The 20238-nt window shown below is 41.9% G+C and overlaps 1 protein-coding gene across 6 annotated transcripts in view; it reads right to left on the reverse strand.

Moving 5' to 3' along the window:
• The window catches only part of HMBOX1 (homeobox containing 1), a gene marked incomplete at both ends in the record, with an annotated part of 91421 nt that overhangs the window by 6148 nt on the left and 65035 nt on the right, over nucleotides 1-20238 (reverse strand). The gene's annotated exons all lie outside the window — the stretch shown is intronic.

Genomic DNA, 20238 nt, shown 5'->3' on the forward strand with positions numbered 1-20238 from the left:
TTTGCGCTGTTCAATGTGGTAGCCACTACTCACACGTGGCACTTAGTACTTTAACTGGAGGCGAAGGTAAGGAGCAGACGTTTCACTCTTCCTTAGAGAGTCTCCGCTACTTTGAGTTTAAATAGCCTCATGTGACTCGTGGCTCTTCCGTGGGACAGCACCGTCTACACACGCTGTGCTGCACGAAAAGGCGTCACTAACACAAAGGCTATTTTTGCTGTGTGAGTGACTAAAGACACGGAGTCATGTTATTGGGGCTCTGGTGACAATAGGGCCTTTTTTTTTGTCATATTGTTTGTGGTAGCAAAAATTGGAAATTACCCAATTGTCCATTAACAAAAGAATGGCAGAACAAATTATGGGACATCTATATTTATACCCAGCTATTTAAAAATGACTAGGAAAAAATAAGTTAGAGCTCTCTTCATTGACCTGGAGGGATGTTTGCGACATATTCCTAAGTGAGAAAAACAATCTGGATAATAACAGATGTGCAAAAATACCATCATGGAAGTAAAAGATTCTGGCCTATGTGTGTACCATGGTCTAAGCTGGAGAGCACAGGTCAGGCTGAGATGCAAATAACTTTTTACATTAGTACTTAACAAAAAATTTGGTTTGCTATACTGATCCTCAGAGTTACCAGACCTCTGAGACTGTATGTGGGAACAGAATATTTATTATCAGTGCTACTTTCGCTGTCATCTATGACATAAAAGAGAAAAGCAAACAATTTTTTTTTTTTTTTGCCTTGAACCTAGAAACCTAGGACCAGGAAATGAGCCCCCATGGTACTTACCTACCACTTCTTGCCGGGCCTCTCTCTGCTGCAGCCAGGCACCTGCTATTCTGCTCACTCTGAGCCCCAGGCTGGCTTCTGCTGCACCCCGCCCGCCACCTCCAGGGTGGGAGGCATGGCTTCGGTACAGTCAGACACACAGCGCTGCCCTTTCTCCTGGGGTTTCTTTTCTAACACTTAAGTCGTGTAACTCTTATCTTCCCAGTCTTGTCAGCCGCTAACCTCTCGCATGGTTTCCTGCTGGAGCCATGGCTCCAGTGTCTCCTCTGGCCTGGCCTTCTGCCATCATGTGGGGGCCGCAGCATTCCCTCTGGGACTCTTCCAAGTCACTACCCTCATGATGGATCCACCTCCACATTTTTCATGGCCTCTGCCTTTGCTCCACTTCTGCTGTTTATCTGGGTGACTCTGGCCTGGCTATAGGAACCAGCAGCATGGCGTCACCTTGAGCTTATCAGAAAGGCAGGGTCTAGCGGGTGCAATCCGAGCCATGCAGGAGGCAGAGGCAAGGCGATCTTAAGTTTGAGGCCAGCCTGAGCAATTTAGTGAAGCCTTATCTCAACATTTTAAAAAAGGAGAGGGTCTGGAGGTGTCGTTCAATGGGTAGAGAGCCACAGTTCTACTACTACTACTGTCATTGTTATTATTGTTATTATTGTATAGTACTGGGGACTGAATGCACAGGTATTCTACCTCCGAACTATACCTTCAACCCTTTTTTATGGTTTGGAAATAGTCTTGCTAGATTGCTGAGGTTGTCCTTGAACCTGCGATCCTCTTGTCTCAACCTCTCTAGTACTGGGATCATAGGATATACCACCATGCCTGGGTTTAAAAGGAAGGAAGGAAGAAAGAAAAGAAAGGCAGAATCTCAGACTCGACCTCAGGCTTACTAAATCAGAACACAGATTTTAAAAAGATATCAGGTGACCTGTCAAAATATCTGAGGTGTACCAAATACTTCATTCACTCAAAAGTCAACAATAGGCAGATGTGAGCTACCTAATGTGTACTTGGCATTTGGATTAAAAAAAAAAAGCTTCTGACTTCAAGGAGTTCACGATAAACTGAACAGAAACATATAAAAAAATAAACTTGTGGCAAAAGGCCATAGGATTTGTGGACGTCACCACAGAGCCGGGCCGAGAGGACAGGCAGGAGGTTGTAAGGCAGAGAAGAGGGCAGACCCCTGCATACAGTATACAGAAGCCAAGGCAGTAGGCAAAATCCTTGAGGATTCTGGGCATTGGGAAGAGCTCGGTGTGGTGAGAATATGGGGTCTGTGAGGAGATCATGAGACATGAGCCTGGAAGTGAGAAGGGGCAGCTCTGATGAGCCTTGTCAGCTCTAAGAAGTAGAAACTCGTTCTGACATAAGTGGGGAGCCTGAGAGGTCTGCAAGCTGCACACAGATATATTCAAGCCTGTTTAGAAAGACAGCACATCTTCATCTTCAAGACGCAGTGCTCAGCAATCTATCCCCATGATCTCAAATTCCCAAATCAACTTTTGACTTACCTACCTTCAAGAATTTTCACTTTTTTGTCATTTCACATTCTTTAACCTTGTGGCGAATCCTAACCCCCAGAATTAAAAAAACCCACCCATTATTCTCTATTATTCCTCCGCCAAGTCACCAGTACCCCAGGAGAAGCTGGCTTTGCTGTCCTCCCAGCACAGCTGCCCAGTCAACCCCTGCCCTGAGCAAGACCTTGCATTTGCCTTCCAGCTTCTCCTGAGCACCAAGTGTCCCTCAACAGTCATAAAGCAGGGTGATGGGCTTCTTGATACCATGCTTTTCAATCTGAATTGGGCCCCTTATTTCTGAGGGGAGTTCTTGTATCCTGAGTTTAGAGATCACAATAATAAAAGAAATGTGCATTATAAAATCAATTAACCAATATTGCTAAAATGCAATCTAAAGATTCAAGGCAAACCCTGTCAAAATATCAATGATATTTTCCACAGGACTTTAAAATACAGTGCTAAAATTTGTATGGAATATCACACACACACACACACACACACACACACACACACACACACACACACAAAGCCAACCAACTAGCCAAAGCAATCTTGAGCAAAAGATAAGAGCAGGAGGTATTATATTACTCAATTTCAAATAATAGTACAAAGCTACAGTAATTAATATAGCATAATACCAGCATAAAAGCAGATACATATAAATCAATGCTAAGGAGATTTCTACTGGTGAAGGTCTAGGAATACAGAAAAGAATAGCTTTTCAGAGACTTTCACTTGGAGAACAGAAAGTCTAGAGGTAAACTCATACATCTACCTGCAGTCAACTGATCTGCAACAGTGGCTCTAAGAACACACACTGGAGAAACTATTCTTATCAGTCACAAAAGAAAACTCAAAATGGACCGAGGTCTTAAATATAAAACCCAAAATAAAGCAATTGCTAGAAGAAAATGTAGGAAAAACACTTCAGGATGATGGGATGGATAATTTTTTTTAAAATATCTCCAAAACACAGAAAATAAAAGCAAAAATGGACAAATGGGATTACATCAAACTATAAACTTATACACAGCAAAGAGAACAATCAACGGAATGAATGGACAACATACGGGGTAGGAGAAAATATTTGCAAGCTATACAGCTGACAAGGGGTTGGTATCTTGAATACAGAAGGACCTCAGCTCATTCAAAGCATTCCATTTTGGACAATAAGTCACAGTCCTTAAGACCATCATATTATCAGCTGATCTGAATGTGAGGTTAACTAAAATCCTCCAAGCCTTTTGCACATATACTCTATGAAAGAGAATTTGATAATTTTCAGAAAAAAAAGAAGAAAATACTGCTTCTAACTGGTCACAAAGGGAGGTGTTAAGCTCAAAGAATCTAGTTGCACACAGCACACAAGTACTTCCTGGACCTAAAAATGACTGCATAAACAAATACATTAAGAAATAAACGAATAAAAGAAGGAAACAAAGGTGTAACACAGAACAGTAGTTTAGTTAAGGCTATTTTTTTGTGTGTGTGAAACCCAGAGTCATCTCTCAGGAAAAAGATAGTCAGGATCTCACCATGATGCATAATATCTCCTCTAGGTACATTTGGTGGTTTCAGCATAAGATACAGATTGATTATATTAGCACTTTCTCAAGGGAGATAGCTCACGCTCTCTCTTGAGCTTGTATCTCCCCCTTTCCTAACTAAATTTGTCATTGTGTCTGATTGACACGTGCTGAAATTCTTTCTGCCAAGACTCCCCCACCCCATCCTGAGGTGAGGAATCCAGACACCTAGCCCAGATATTTCTGGCACCCAACGTGGAATTCTCAGAGACATTGACTTTGGTAGGTCTACTGCCATGTTTTTTGTTTTTTCTCTGTCTTTAAATGTTTTTGTGTGAGTGTGTAAGATTCCTTTCCTTCACTTCCATGGACCAAAACAGCGTAAACTTGATCTGCCCATTTGCCATGACTCCCCATTTTTGGGTGGCAGGGGAAATCTCCAAGCCGTGCAGACTCAAGTGGCAAGAGGGTTGTGGCTGGCACTGTCCGTAGGAGCCTGGAGAGTCTGAACTCAGAAGCCAGGCAGGAGCCAGCGGCCCCGGCCCTTCCTTCTTCTCTGCAGCACTTCCCATAGGATTCATAGCCGTCGTTGTGTGAACCATGTTTAAAATGTAAGAGACATCTCCCAAATGCCTTTTGAGATGATTATATTAGAATAATGTTATTCTTAACTATGTCTAATCAAACTGGACTATCAATTAAGTTAGGAAATAGGTGTAATGACTTTGATTTTGGATATAATTAGTCATTCATTAATCATCCCAAAATGCACAGTTCTGGTTTATACTAGACAACTGTCTAGTGGGCAGCAAAGATGAACCAGAAAAAATAAAGTAGCAAGGTAGGCAGCAGCAGGAGAACAGGTTATGTATAGAAACATAAATTATTGTAAAAAGAATGGTTAGCTGTATGAATACGGCACTAAGGCGTGGGCTTGAACTGGTATTGTGCAACACCCTGAAAAGTGGGCAGGGGCTGCAGCGCAGGGAAGGTGGGTACAGTGTAAAGTATGCAAGGCCGAGGAAACGACAGGTAGAAAGGAAGGGACCCGACAGAGCTCAAGACACTCTGAGAATGGGACAGAGTTCACTGGGGTATCTGGGGAGCAAGTGAAGGTTTAGTCTGGATTTTTAAGGACATCGGGATAACTTTGTAGGCAACCCGGAGATATGATTTAAAACAGGGATATTCTAGACCTAACTTGTTTGATAGGGCAGCACTTCTGATAAAACTAGAGGCAGAAGCCAGGTAGGCGGCTGTGACAATAGCTTAGGAGAGGGCCTGAGGTAGGTTGAAGTGTGGAGAGAGAGGGGGTCAGGCACTTTGGAATAGCACTAAAATGCCTTTCAGAAGATCCACCTCCCAGCATTTCTGAAGGTATAATTATTTCAACTGTGAGACAGATCAATTGTCAGGGTAGATAAATTGTCAAGGAGCACGGCCGTGAGTCTCTAAAAGGGACCTGTTTCTGAAATGAAACTCCAGAGCCCAAAACGTACTCCTATTCCATATGAGAATGTTTATAGCCGTAGGCGATTTCTAATACAAAAACGTGAAAGAAAATGTAAACAGAAATCTACAGGTAGCAATAAAAGGTGATAAAATAAATCCTGAGGGCACTGCACTTTTATAGACAAAGGACATTGTCGGCTGAGTGATCAGTGAGCATCTGCACAGAGACCAAATGATTGCTCTGCTCTACGATGACAGCAAAAAATTAAAATGAAAAGTTCCAAAATAATGTGCATGAGAGGAGAGGCCATCAGCTAGTAGCAATGGAAATGTCCTTGAAGCACTCTTGCTCCAGTAACACTGAGGTTTATAAACACTGCAGCCAGAGAATTCCTCCTTTTGTGCCTTGGTAAGCATGAAGACAGACTGACTCTGAGCATAGGGCAACGCCACACACGTGAATATTCTCTTCCGTGTCATCATGCAAACTATCTCTGCGGAAGAGATACTTCAATCTCTCCATTTTAGTTATCCAAAATAAGCTTTCAGGATTGCCGGACATTTCCGGCTACCCACAATCTAGCCTGTATTTCTTCACCACCATGTGGAACTACTGGGCAGTGAGCAGGGAAAGGTCTGCTTCCAGCAGAGGTAAAGAGGAGAGAGCATTACAGTAACATCCTCTGGAACCTCGTCATCCCATTTCCTACTTGAGAGCATCTATTTGTGAAATGGTCTTCAGCAACAAACACAGCTACTCAACTTTTCTCCTTTTTTATTTACTTAGTTTTTTTTTTTTTACTATTTATTTATTTATTTATTTATTTATTTTGCGGTACTGGGGATGGAACCCAGGTACATTCTACCTCCAAGCTCCACTCCCAGCCCTATTTTTTATTTTTTATTTTGAAACAGGGTCTCACTGAGTCGCAAAGGGCCTCACTGAGTAGCTGAGGCTGTCTGTGAACCCAGATCCTCCTGTCTCAGCCTCCCAAATGCTGGGATTAAAAGCGTGCGCCACCACGCCTGGCTCTCTTCTTTTATTTTTAAGAAAATGGGGTAAAGGCAGAAAATAAATGAGTAAACCCTCTTTAAATAGAGTACCTGTCTTTTACTACTCCACTGAGGCCCAAGGAACACTTTCCATTTACTAGGGACCAGAATAGCAATATTACTCTTTTATCCAAAGATACAGAAATCCCTCTCATACTAATAATGCTTTAATATACTCCTATGAAACCATCAGGGGTTAGAAAGAGGAAAAGGCAGAGCTAGAAATAGCTATGCACACAACTCTTCGCCATTGAATGTGGACTTTAGAACAGTTAGAGATTTTTGAAGATTATTTGCCGGTTAGGCTCCTCATTTGAGAAATGGGTACTACGACAAAATATGTCCCTTGAGGTTACAGAGCTGGCTGGGATCGGAGTCGCTTGCCTTCTGGCCCCAGGTTCTTTCTACTACTGCCTGCTAAGGTGGTTGCTGGGTGCAGAAGTTGTGGCCCCCAAACTCAGAATGTGGCCGTATGTGAAGGCTGAGTACTGCAGACTCCATTGTGGTGAGGATGAAGTGAGCTAATGGGGCCCTAAATCCAGGGACAGCATGACCACGGCGCAGCGCGGGCAGCGTGGAGGCAGAGGCAGGCAGGCATAAAGGATGTGTCCAGCCAGGAAAGAAGAATCGCCAGTAACTGCTGGGAGTACAAGTGGTGCTTCTGAGTCTCCAGAGGGAACCACTTTGCTTGGCAGCCTGATTCTAGGCGCCTGGCCTCCAGAACTGTGGGATAATAAAGTCTCCACTGTTTTAAGCCACCAGCCTGTGGCCATTTCTATGTCAGCCCTGGGAAGCTAATATACTTGGTAAAGGGAGCTGTTGCAAAAAAGAATGGGGAGGTCTTAAGAGGCAAGGTAGTTAAGTCACTATTTTCTGAACAATTTACAATGTTAGTGTTAATTTTCTAATAAAATGTTACCTAGCCAGGAGTGGTGGTGCATGTTTGTAATTCCAGTATTTGGGAGGCTGAGACAAGAGGATGGTGGGTTTGAAGCCAGCCTCAGGAACTTAGTGAGGCCCTCAGAAACTTACCTGTTTCAAAAAATAAAATAAAGTAGGAGCCAGGTGTGGTGACGCACGCTTGTAATCCCAGCATTCAGGAGGCTGAGACGGGAGGATCGCAGTTTGTGGACAGACCCAGCTACTTAGTGAGGGCCTCTGCAACTTAGTGAGATCTGTTTCAAAATAAAGAATAAAAAAAGTAGGGCAGGAGTTATAGCTTGGAGGTTGAATGCCCCTGGGTTCCATCCCCAGACCCACAAAATAAGTAAATAAATAAATAAATAAATAAATAAATAAATAAATATAAAGTAGGGTTGGAGGTATAGCTCAGGGCTAGCATGTCCCTGGGTTCAAACCCTAAAACCACAAAATGAAAAAAGAATTCATATAGAATAGTCTATAAGAAAAGAGAGTTTTAAGTGAGGAGGGAAAAAAGTATTGGCCTATGTACAGATGAAAGGATTCAGACATTGAACTTTCAACTCCTAATTCCTAAATGCATCTGGAATCCCATAACATAGCTCATTACACACAGATTTAGAAAATACAGAGTAGACCCTGACAAAGAATCAAAGCCCTTCAGGCTGGATGGCAACAGTACTGGGTCAGCCTCTTCATTTTGCAGGTGAGGATACAGACTCTACAGATGGGAAGCCAGAGAGGGAATTGGCTTGCTCAAGGTCACACGAACTGAAACTCGGGCTTTGTGACTCAGTTCTTTGGCTCAAAGGCCTAATAGGAACAGCTCTTATCCAGCGAAGACATGGTATTGTTTCCGACTTCATTTAAGATATGTAATGCACATCCCTTAGCAATGAATCATCCAGCCCAAGATCCTGTTACTTTCATAAGAGTTCCTGGAAGCAAAGATGTGATCGCAAAAGGAAGAAACCCATGATAATCCCGGAGCCACAGGCCACCTATCCTCCAGGGGCTTTCTTCTATGGAGAAGAAATCTAACTTCTCTGGAGACAATCAACACTCGCCTACCTTTCTGCCCCGGGCAGAGAAGAATTGAATAAACCCTGGAACTTTTTGCTTGAAGCATAATATCAACACATATTAAAAGAATAGTCTGTAGAGCAGTTAACTCATTCTAGAAAAGTGAGTACCGCCTTAGATGCCAGCAAGGGGGGAAAAAAACTCCCAGATTGTTATCAGGATGGTAAGATGACCTTGTCTGGAGAAAGGTCCTTCACTAAACACTTTCTATGTTTCAATGTTTTATTTAAGCTGGGTGTGTGGCCCACACTTGTAATCTTAGTACTTGGGAGGCTGAGACAGGAGGACCGCGCAGGCTCGAAGCCAGCCTCTGCAACTTAGTGAGGTTCTCGGCAGTTTAGTGAGACCTTGTTTCCAAATAAAATAGGTCTGGGAGTGTAGACCGAAGGTGGAAAGCCCCTGGGCCCCATCCCCAGTGCCACACTCACTCATCCAATAGCACGCAGCCCTAAATGGAGCACTACCACATCAGGAAGCTAGCGTGAGCTTACAATGGGGCACTGAAATGTGGATTACCTTTTAATCTTTCTGTGAAAACAGTAGAATTGACAAGTTCTAACCTCATTAAAGAAAAACAGCTTGAGGCATGTCTCTGGACTGAACACCAATCAATTTATCAAATGTTTGTTTACTCAGCTCTCCATCACATTTCAGTCATGAAGAAAAAGTACACCCACCGACAGCGTGTTGGGTTTTGCTGGCCCGTGGGCTTCACAGTTTCCTAACGAGACATCCAGATGTGAGTGATAACTAAGTCAACGACTCTGGACACCGACCGGTCCACTGGAAAGTGAGCTGCACGGTCAGTGCCCCAACTCCCAAGGCCTGGGCGCCGCTGGGCTGCCATTTCTTTCCCCTGTAGCTAGGTGACAGCTGCATCTTCGTCTTTCTGTTTTGTCCAACTTTTCTGGTAAGAAGTAAGTTTCCAAGAGTTTTGTAAGGTGATCTGCAACTGTGAAGTCTCTTACGCTTGGTTGGTCAACAGTTTCTTTTATGTTTTTATTTTATTTTTGGTGGTACTGGGGTTCCTGGAAGCCCTTCTACCTCCGGGCTACACTCCCAGACCTATTTTATTTTTGAAACAGGGTCTCTTAAGCCAGCGCGGCTGGCTTCGAACCTGCGCGATCCTCCTGTCTCCGCCTCCTAAGTGCGGGGATTACAAGCGTGCGCCACCACGCCTGGCCAACAATTTATTTTAACAGGAAGATCAACAGAGTAGGACTGATAAGGATCAATTCATTGTCTCCTGCCTGGTTTTTCTTAGGATCAATAATATATTTCTGCAAACTGATGACCTCATGCTAAAAGGATATTGTCTGGATATAAAATGAGAACTGGTTTTCCTAGGGATCGAGCCAAATTCTTGATTTAACAAGTAGCAAACCACGCATAGACAGCAGCATGGCTTCTTAAGAATAGGAGACACAAGGGTCTATGATCGTCCTGATACTTCTGAAAGCAGAGGGAGAGCACATTACTTTATAAAGGGTATTTAAAACTTTTTCTTAAACCTAGCTTCTTACTTCCTACATCTTGAGGTTATAACCATTTTTGAGGGGAGTCAAAAGATCAGTATACAGATTTTGTTTTTTAAAAAGCCAAATTAATGGTGACATTTGATTTTTAAAAAAATGTTACATTAAGAATTGCAGAAAAGGTTATCAAGTGAATACAAGTTACATAAGCTTCTTTAATACTATAGAACACAGGTATGACAAACCAAGGTTCCCATTCCTAGTCGAGATGATGATGCCTAGACGATAGTTTCAGAAGGCTGGAACACACTTGGTTTGGTGTGTTAACGGAGAGCATCAAAAGAATCAATAAAACAAGTGTTGGATGAGGCGCTATGATGATCAGGATGTTTTCGGACACAGATTTCGAAGTATAGTCTAAAGCCTACTTGTCGATGCTTCGTGTCACTAAAATTACATGGTCCATTCACGTTCAACTAAAAGGCAACCGAGGAGGATATTTACTCACAACATGCAACACATACACAAACTTTTGTACATACTATCAATGTTTATTCTAACTGACTTTTTATTGGTGTACTGTAATGACACATCTTGATGAGGTTCAGAGTGATAGAAAAGAAACATACATGCACACGGTGTGTGTGTGTGTGTGTGTGTGTGTGTGTGTGTGTGTGTGTGTGTATCTGTGCCTGTCCCTGCCTACCTGCCTGTTTCTCTCTCTCTAGTACTAGGAATTTTACCTCTGAGGGGCATTTTACTTCTAAGCTACACCCCCAGCTCTATTTTATTTTTTATTTAAAAACCGGGTCTCACGAAGTTGCTGAGGGCCTTGCTAAGTTTCTGAGGCTAGCTTTGATCCTGCAATTCTCCTGCCTCAGAGTCCTAAGCACTGGGATTCAGGTGTTCATCACCATGCCTGGTTGGTAATTTTCTCTTAATGTGCTATTATGAGGGACAAGATCACATTTTATCTTGTAAATACCAAGTTCTCTTGGATCACAAAGACTGACATAAAGTGGAAGCTTAAATATTTGAGTTTGAAAAAGAAAAAGATCACTAGTTTCCCGAAAAGATTTTCCAGTTTGTCTATAAGCTGATCTCCTTGTATTCACGTTTATAATATGACGCCCATAATTGAGGGTCTGGTTCTTACTCATTTCACCACGCCATTATTTACCTAACTCTGTTTCATTTCTTTTAAACTGTGGCCACAGGACAGGATGAGGAACATGGGGTCTTTTATCCTGTTTAGAGAAATAGGAGTATGTTGTTTGTATAAAACAAAAATGCTGGCAAAGCACCTCTATGAGAATGGGGAAAAGTTTTAATATGCCTCAAAAACACCATGATAATTTCTCTTTTGGCTATTTCTGTTTGACCAAAAAGGAACCAGGAAGTATAATTTGCCAACTTTAAAATGCATTTAAGGACAGTTTGTGTTCTTACTGGCCATGAGAAATGGATTAGGATAACTTTACCTGTCAATAAGTGGGAAAGTTTTGTTGTTTTTTCCTCAAATAGTCTAATGGATTGGAATGAGGTCATGTCCAGGCTCCTGCTGTCTCCTATAAATGTTAAGAATTTCCTTCTATTTGTGGAGAGACGGGAGGTGTAGATCATTATGTTCCACTAGAGTCATTCCACAAGGATATGAAAGAGGATAAACTCTTTTTAAAATTCAACTTCCAGTATCTATTAATTCAAAATTCACAGTGTATTCTCCCAGCACTTTCTCTCTTAGAGCAGCAATGAAATCAGAAGACAGGAAGAGTACCAGCATGCCAGGGGTGGCCATGATGGCAAAGCCACCTCAGGAAGGCAGAGTGCACGGGCTTTAGGCCCTGGATCCACCGCAGACCAGACAGACACATTTGAAAGGATTCACCTCTGCTCCCATAAAATAAATCTTAAGGGTGGAAAACAGTACAGTGAGTGGACTAAGAAAAACAACACTGAGGCACCTGAGAGTAACTCTTCTGCTGTCTCTGAACCAGTTTTAGTTGGATTTCCTTAAATCCCTCACTTACTGTTGATCCTTGCATTGAGCGGAAGGCCTTTCCTTTTTAATAAAATCAGAAAGTATTTTAAACTACATTCCCAACCAGAGTCTAAAATGTCTGGTGGGGAAGAGAAAGACATAACATTCTTTTTTAATTTGTTAAAGTTGTAGGGTCTTTCTTAGCTGGGCGCAGTGGCGTACGCCTGCAATTCTAGTACTTGGGAGGCCAAGACAGGAGGAATGCAAGTTCAGGACCAGCCTCATCAGCTTTGTAAGACCTTCAGCAACGTAGTGAGATTCTGTTTCAAAATAAAAAACAAACTAAAAGGGCTGGGCTGTAGCTTGGAGGTAGAATGCCCATCAGTTCAATCCTAAGTTATAGGGCCTTCTTAAATATGCAATTCAATCACATTCGTGCCACCTAGTGCTCTTAGGCTTTATTCCAGCCTGTACGCCTGCTAAGTCTAGCCAGACATTTGCTCAAGGGAACACATAAGACACCACTGATATGCCTGGAGAAATTTACTTGGCATTGGTGAAAGGGTTCATTCTAGCAAAGGCATTGCCTAAATTTTTACCCTAATAATCATCTCTATAATGGAAGTGATTTTATATTTTTTGTCAGGTCCCTTTCCTGCTCTTAAGGTAGCTTGCATTCTCCCTTGAATGCATATCCTCACTTTTTCTAAATAAAACCTCTGCCTTTTCCCGACTGGCGTATGCTGAAACTCTTTCTGCCATTGAAGACACGGATACTCAGGGTCCTGAGGTAAGCTTCTCCCCAAACCCGGGTATTCCTCAGGGCTCTTCACAGAATTATCGTGTTTTCCATGATGTAAAAATTTTGGTGATCCAAGGAAGGGGCTGCAGAGACATCAACATTAAACATCAGAGAATGCTGGTTCTAGAGCAGCAAGCTGTGACTCCCTACGTCTCCTTTAGATCAGTCAGGACTATACTTCTGGTCCCTTGATTGCACGGCCGACTCCCCTCGTCAGTCAGAAGCAGCTACAGAAGATGGGATCCGGCCCGTCATCAACCTTGAAGATTAAGAAGCAAAAGTCTGAGGGGCACTGAGGTAGGATAGAAGAAATAAAAAATTAGGCAGAAAGGTGACAAATTGAGAAGAAAAGGGAAAATATAGTTTTAGTATCTAGGAACTACTCTTTCTTAGACAGAAGCCCTTTGTGGGCCACATTTTGAATTGCTTTTCAGAGCTGGCCTGTCCTTTTCTTAGGCAAAGGGCTCCGATAGGCATGGTCTATACACTTTAATAATAATAATAATAATAATAATAATAATAATAATAATAATATCCCATCTGGCCTGGCCTGTACTTGGGTTCTCAATAGGCATGGACTAAACTTTTTAATCATAATGGCCTAGCTTCACACCTGAAATTCTTGAGGAAGTCTCACATTTGTCAAGCCCTGCACTGACTTCACATCTTAACTCCCTGGGATTCTTAAAAAAAGAAAAGAAGAAAAAATCCTCAAGAAATTCTCACCTTTCATCAAACTTAGCACCCACCAATGAAATGACAAGAACCTGAAAATTCAGGAGACCAGCCATCCCGTTTCACTCCATTCCTGTCATATGCCCCCAGCTGCCCCCTCTCTGGGCCCCTGTAAGGAAAGGATTTCAAAGATCCCAAATGTCCTGCTCACGCTTTCAGGGCGGCCTGCGTTCTCCCTTGAATGTGCACCCCACTCTTCCTAAATAAAACCTGTCTGTCTCTGAGGAAAAAGTTGGGGAGAGGGAGCTAGAGACTGAACCAGGGGCACTCTGCCTCTGAGCCGCACCCACCCGCCCGGCTCCTTTCACTCTTTAGTTTGGAAGCAGGGTCTCCCTAAATTGTTGAGGGTCTTACTAATTGTTGAGAGTCTTACTAAATTGATGAGTTTGGCCTTGAACTAATGATCTTCCTGTCTCAGCCTCCCAAACACTGGGATTACAGGAGTATGCCACCAGGCCTGACAAGACATTTTAAAATAAAATGGCTATAATTTCAAGATATTTACTCGAAAGTGTAGAACATGGAATTGTATTTAGGCTTGTCTTTAAAGGGGTTCTTTTTTTTTTTTTTGTCTTTTTTGGAACTGGGGATCGAACCCAGAGTGCCACACCTGCAAAGCAGGCGCTTTGCCACTGAGCTACATCCTGGCCCCTTACTTAGGCTTGTCTTTAAAAAAAAAATCTAGAAAAGCATTTTGAGCCAGTGTAAACTTTCTAATTCTTAAGGTTATTTATTTATTTATTTATTTACTTATTTGATTGATTTTGTAGTACTGGGGACTGAACTTAGGGGTCATTCTACCTCCAAGCTATACCCCCAGCCCTATTTTTTATTTATTTTGAAACAGGGCCTCACTAAGTTGTGGAGGGCCTCACTAAGTAGCTGAGGCTGGCCAAGGACCTGAGATCCTCCTGTCTCAGCCTCCCAAGTACCAGGATCACAAGTGTGCGTCACAACGCCCAGCCTCCAAAGGTGTTTTATAAATCCTGATATAAAATCCACCTCACCCACCGGCATGGTGGCACACACTTGTAATCCCAGCATTTGGGAGGCTGAGACAGGAGGATCATGGTTTGCGGACAGCCTCAGCTACTACTTAGTGAGACCCTTTGTAACTCAGTGAGACCCTTTTTCAAAATAAAGAATAAAAAAAATAGGGCTGCGGGTATAGCTTAAAGGTAGAATGCCCCTGAATTCCACCCCCAGTACCACACAAACAAAAAAATCCACCTCACCCCAAATACATTATGAATCACTGCCATAAAAAACTATTATTGTTTTTGTTTTTGTTTTTGTTGTTGTTGTTGTTTTGGTGGTACTGGGGTTCCTGGAAGCCCTTTTACCTCCAGGCTACACTCCCAGAGCTATTTTATACATTTTAGTTGGAAACAGGGTCTCTTAAGCCAGCGTGGCTGGCTTTGAACCTGCGTGATCCTCCTGTGTCTGCTTCCCAAACATGGGGATTACAAGCGTGCGCCACCACATCCGGCTATTATTGTTTTTTGTTTTTTTTATATGGAAGGAAAGTGTCACAAATAATTTAAAAAATGGTTTAAAATGCTGTTTTTTTTTTCCAATTATTAGAGCTTACTGTGGCATGAATACAAAGATTCCCCAAGAAAGAAAAACACAGCGCCTGTGGCAACACGAGGCCCCTTCCCAGTCTGACTGCTTTGTGCCGACCCAGCCTTGCTGCCTGCCCGACTGGGCAAACACTCATGGCACTCATGCTCCGTGCCTCCGTGCTTCTGAGCACGCCATGTCCGTCGTCCCGTCAACCCGTCAGAGCTGTCCTGCTATACAGGCCGCTGCTCCAGCCATGCCTGTGTCCTCTCCCTGTACCGCTCCCTCTGTGTCCTCACTGTACTGGGCACTCATCTCTTGTGTGCCTTTAACCCGCCCCTCACGTGACTTGGGACCACCAGAGCCAGAACCTTCCTACGGTGTTTGGCGCGGAAAAAAGCGACTCCCCACCCTCACCCACTTTTTGAGATGTGGTCTCGCTATGTTGCCCAGGCTGGCTTCAAGTCTCAGCTTGACAAGTCGCTGGAACTACATGTGTACACCACTCCTCTGTGCTGGAAAGACTTTTCTTTTTCCCTTTTGGTACTGGGATTGAACTCAGGGTCCTTCTACCTCTGTGCTTCACCCTAAGCCCTACTTTTTTTTCTATTTTTTTTAAACAGGATCTCACTAAGTTGCAGACCTTGGCCTCCAACCTGCGATCCTGCTGTACTGGAGCCTTCCAAGTACTGGAATTACAGGACTTTCCTTTGAGTAAAGAAATGCTAAGGAGAGCTCACTAAAGTCGAGCTTTGAGTAAGAAACGCTTCATTGGCTTAAGCTTAGGGATATAGCAAACAATAATTGTTCAGAAACTTCCATTTGAAAAAAAACTAAAAGTTCTCTGAAGGTTCGTATTAGATTAATATTTTATACTGACTATTCAGTAAGAAGAATAGATATTAAACACATAGCATGTGTGTCATGTATTGTGATAAGAATGTCACAGTCATTCAACTGCAGCACTCCCATAGACAGGTATGACCATTACAGTCTTTTATAGCAAGAAACCAGCCTCCGGATGCCCAGCAGGTGAGGAAGTCAGGACTGGACCTCACTCACTCTTACACCAAAACCTGCCTTCTTAACCACTATGTCATCAGAAACAAAGAAGAAGATAAGAAATACAACAAAAACATAAAACTATTCAACATATAAGGGGCATATTTAGTTTTTACTACCTCTCCCAATCTCTAACCTTTGTATTTATGGCTTTTTATTTAATTATAATAATAGAATGCATTGCTTCTTTTGTTTAATATTATTTCATTTACATTTTCCCTCAAATTAACACATCTGTCACTTTACCATGACCTTCCACTTAGTAAATCAGTATGGACTTAGCTGCTTGCTTATAAGCCATCCCGCTTAAATGTAAAGAAGCTGAAAAAACTCACAGAATTTCCTCTCCAAACAAACAAGCACTCTTGGTCAGACAGAGCCTCTGTGATGGTAGATGTGAAGGAGACAGCGTTAGCAAGTTCACTAATTCAGTAGCAACATAATAAGAAGAGAATGAAATGTTAAATTTCTTTGCAACTATAAAGCTTTGAAGAAAGTGTTAGAAATAAACTGAAAAATGGAAGAAGTCCATTTCTTCTAAGCAGTAAGAACGTGAATTTTTAGTTTTTCTCATTTTATAAGGAAGAAGGGAGTAGACAGATAAAATGGTAGGTTAACAATGCTTTTTCATTTTCAGGTTGCAAAACCCTCAAGGTGTTTTATTACCGTAGTATGTATGCACAGAAATTGAGGGAACGATAACAGATGCTTATTGCTACACCAGGCACTAAGACAGATGATGAGGATATCCATAAAAATTCAGTCCTGAAAAACTGGTCTTCCGACAGGGCTCCGTTATCATGGAGATGATTTTGCTTTTTGAAGTTAGTCTGTTCGTGTTGTTATGCTAAGCACCAATTATTTTCCACAGATTTAATTCTAGGGTGGGTAATATTTTCCTATCCAAAGCCATAGAGTCTCACAGGGAACAAAGGCTCCACACAAAACAAGAAATTATTTAGAATCATAGAAAGACACAGATTTAGGAACTTGAAGGACTGTTAGAAATTATATAGTGTTTTCTGTTTGAAAAATATAGATGGACTGTCTTTAAAAAAAGAGTAAGAGCACAGTACTTTATTCAGTAAGTACAAAAACCACTAACACATAGACTTTTATTCTACATTATGATCAACTAAGAAGCAAAAACAGAGGTTGAGGCCCAGGGTGTACTTAAAACAGAGTGTGATGTCCTTGTGGCGGGACACACCTGCAAGCCCAGTACTTGGGAGGCTGAGGCAGGAGGACTGCAGGTTTGCAGCCTCAACATCTTAGTGAGGCTCTCAGCAACTTAGCAAGATCCTGTTTCTGAATAAAAAAATATTAGGTGTAGGGGTATAGCCCAAAAGTAGAAGGTTCCTACGTTCCATCTCCAGTACCAGAAAATAATTAAATAAATAAATTAAGTAAATTAAATTTACTTAAAAGGGGTGGGGGTATAGCTCAAAGGTAAAATGCCACTGGGTTCCAATAAAACACACAACACACACACACACACACACACACACACACACACACAACAGAATATGTATGAAGAAAGAAGAAAGAAATGTATAGAAGATATCCTGGAAAATAAAGAAGAGAAGGCAAAGAAGAAGAGATAAGAGTTCTTGTGGAAAAAAGACTAAGAAGGATTGAGAAAAATAAGAGGCAAATAAAGAAACATACTAGAGAAAGAAGAGTTAATAGAACTTTTGCCTTATTTACCTTCAAATACATGAAGCTTAGCACACAGCAGATACTCAAGAAATGTCTATCAGGTAAAAAGTTAGAAAATAAAGTGTGGAGAAACTCAATAAATAAGCATTATTAAAATTATATTGTTGGTTCACATGACTGTAGTTTCTATAAAAGCAACTTAGTATCATTTCTTCATTGAATTTATGAATTTACCCATGTTAATCAGCCTGCTTGAATTATAAGTTTTTGGTCTAAAAACTAAACTCTTGGACGACATGATCTTTAGGGTCCATTTCTGATTCTTTGCAGTAATGGTGATAAGGAGGAAAAAAAAAACATAGTAAAGAAAAAAAAAAAGTTGCATCAAGAAATGAGGGAAAAGGAAAGGACTTCTGGATAAACTTTTAAAAAACTCTCACAGTTTGGTAATTAAAGATAATAAAATAGCCAGGCCTGGTGGTGCATGCTGAGACAGGATTGCAAGTTCGAAACCAGTCTCATCAACTTAGTGAGACTCTTTGCAACCTAGTGAGACACTGTTTCACAACAAAAAATAAAAGAGCTTGGAGGTAAAATGCTCCTGGGGTCAATTCCCAGTACCATTAAAAAGGGGGTGGGGGGTGGGGATGTAGCTTGGTGTGCAATGCTCTAGGTTCTATTCCCAGCACCAAAGAAAAAAAGAAAAAGATAATAAAATAATGAAGTCAGGTGAATGCCAGTACTTGGGAGGCTAAGACAGAAGAAGCAGGTTCAAGGACAGCCTCAGCAACATAGCAAGACTCAGCAACCTAGCAAGGCCCTGTTTCAAAACAAAAAATTAAAAAAAGAATGGGGATGTGGCTTGGAGATAGAATGCCCGAGTTCAATCTCTACTACCACAATGAATGAATGAATACGTGAGTGAATGAATGAATGATACATGAGGGGAAGCAGGACAAAGGAAACAGGACAGATTAATATTTGAAAACTGCCACAAAAGAACACAGAAGAAACCAATCTTCTAGAGACACCTCAAGCTTGAACCTGCAGCCTCTTTTGTCTTTATTTTATTTACACATATGAAAGTATGTGCCTTACACCTCCAGTTCATCAAAATCCAGCATGTTCCAGGGGAAAAGGATGCTCCCTGCAGGTCAGAGTTCTGAGGGCTGGCAAACAGCAGGCAAGCTTGTACTGCAGCTGTCTGAACCACACCCAGTCTGCAGTTAAATATAGAATTCAGTTTCTGGAACTAATGGTCTTCTTAACCTTCACAGCCTAAGCATTCACTGAAAAAAATTAAAAGTAAAAAGGAGAAAGAAAAGAGACAGAAACCAAAATCCAAGTACTAATAAACCGTCCTGGGAAGAATTCCAAAATGCAGAAAGACCAAGAGAATTACATTACAGAAACCTCAACCCACATTCTAGAAATACGCTTCGCAAGCTGACTTGTCCCTTCCAAGCGAATACTCCCAGGACGTATGCCACACTTGTATCAAAAGCACTGGGTATCAATCAGACACATGTCTCTCTTTCAGATTATTTACATGTCAGGTTAATGACAGGGATACCAAGTTTAGATGTATGATTTAATTTTGGCTTGTTAGAGTATTGTGGTTGTGATACTATTTTTGTTCATGAAGACACACATATTCTAAGAACCTATTTTTAGATGCTTAAATTTTGGGGGAAGAGACAATCTCAAGCTAATGTTTTTAATGTTGCTTCTTTGCCTGCTAGGGAGAATATTTTGCATTAATTTTGTAAATGTATTTTAAAGACTACAAAGGTTAAAACAAGAAAAAATGATTTCCATTTAGAATTTCAGTCTTCTGGGCTTCTTAATGACTTTGCTGTATACTGCTCACATAAAGATGAACATGGAAAGAATCTGAGAACAAAAACCGTATCATAGGGATGCTGCTCTACGTGAAAACAAAATATGCAATAGTTTTAGTTACAACCATATACAGAGGCATTCATTTGTCTTCACCTGCATCACCCAAACACAGGGTGCTCATTCAGTCCCTTCACTGAAAAACAGCAGCAAGAGGTGGGCGTGGTGGCGCACACCGATAATCCTGGTGCCCGGGAGCCTGAGACATGAGGAGCTCACGTTTAGATCAGTCTGAGCAACTTGGCGAGACCTTTGCCACTCAGTGAGACTCTGTTTCAAAATAAAATATAAAAAGACTAGGGGTAGCCAGGCGTGGTGGCGCACCCTTGTAATCCCAGCATTCTGGAGGCTGAGACAGGAGGATCAGGGTTCGCAGACAGCCTCAGCTACTCAGTTAGGCCCTCTGCAACCCAGTGAGACCCTGTTTCAAAATAAAAAATAAAAAATAGGGCTGGGGGTGTAGCTTGGAGGTAGAATGCCCCTGGGTTCCATCCCCAGTAACTAACACACACACACACACACACACACACACACACACACACACACACACACGACTAGGGGTAGAGTTTGGAGGTAGAATGACTCTGGGTTCAATCCTCAGAACCAAAACTAAACCAAAATAAAGCAAAACCCAAACCAAATCAAGCCAAACACAACACTAAGTAAGCTGTCTACACAGTCTGACTCCAAAGCTGGCGATGC

The sequence above is a fragment of the Muscardinus avellanarius genome, assembly GCF_963383645.1.
Source record: "Muscardinus avellanarius genome assembly, chromosome: 14".
In the NCBI taxonomy this organism is placed as follows: Eukaryota; Metazoa; Chordata; class Mammalia; order Rodentia; family Gliridae; genus Muscardinus; species Muscardinus avellanarius.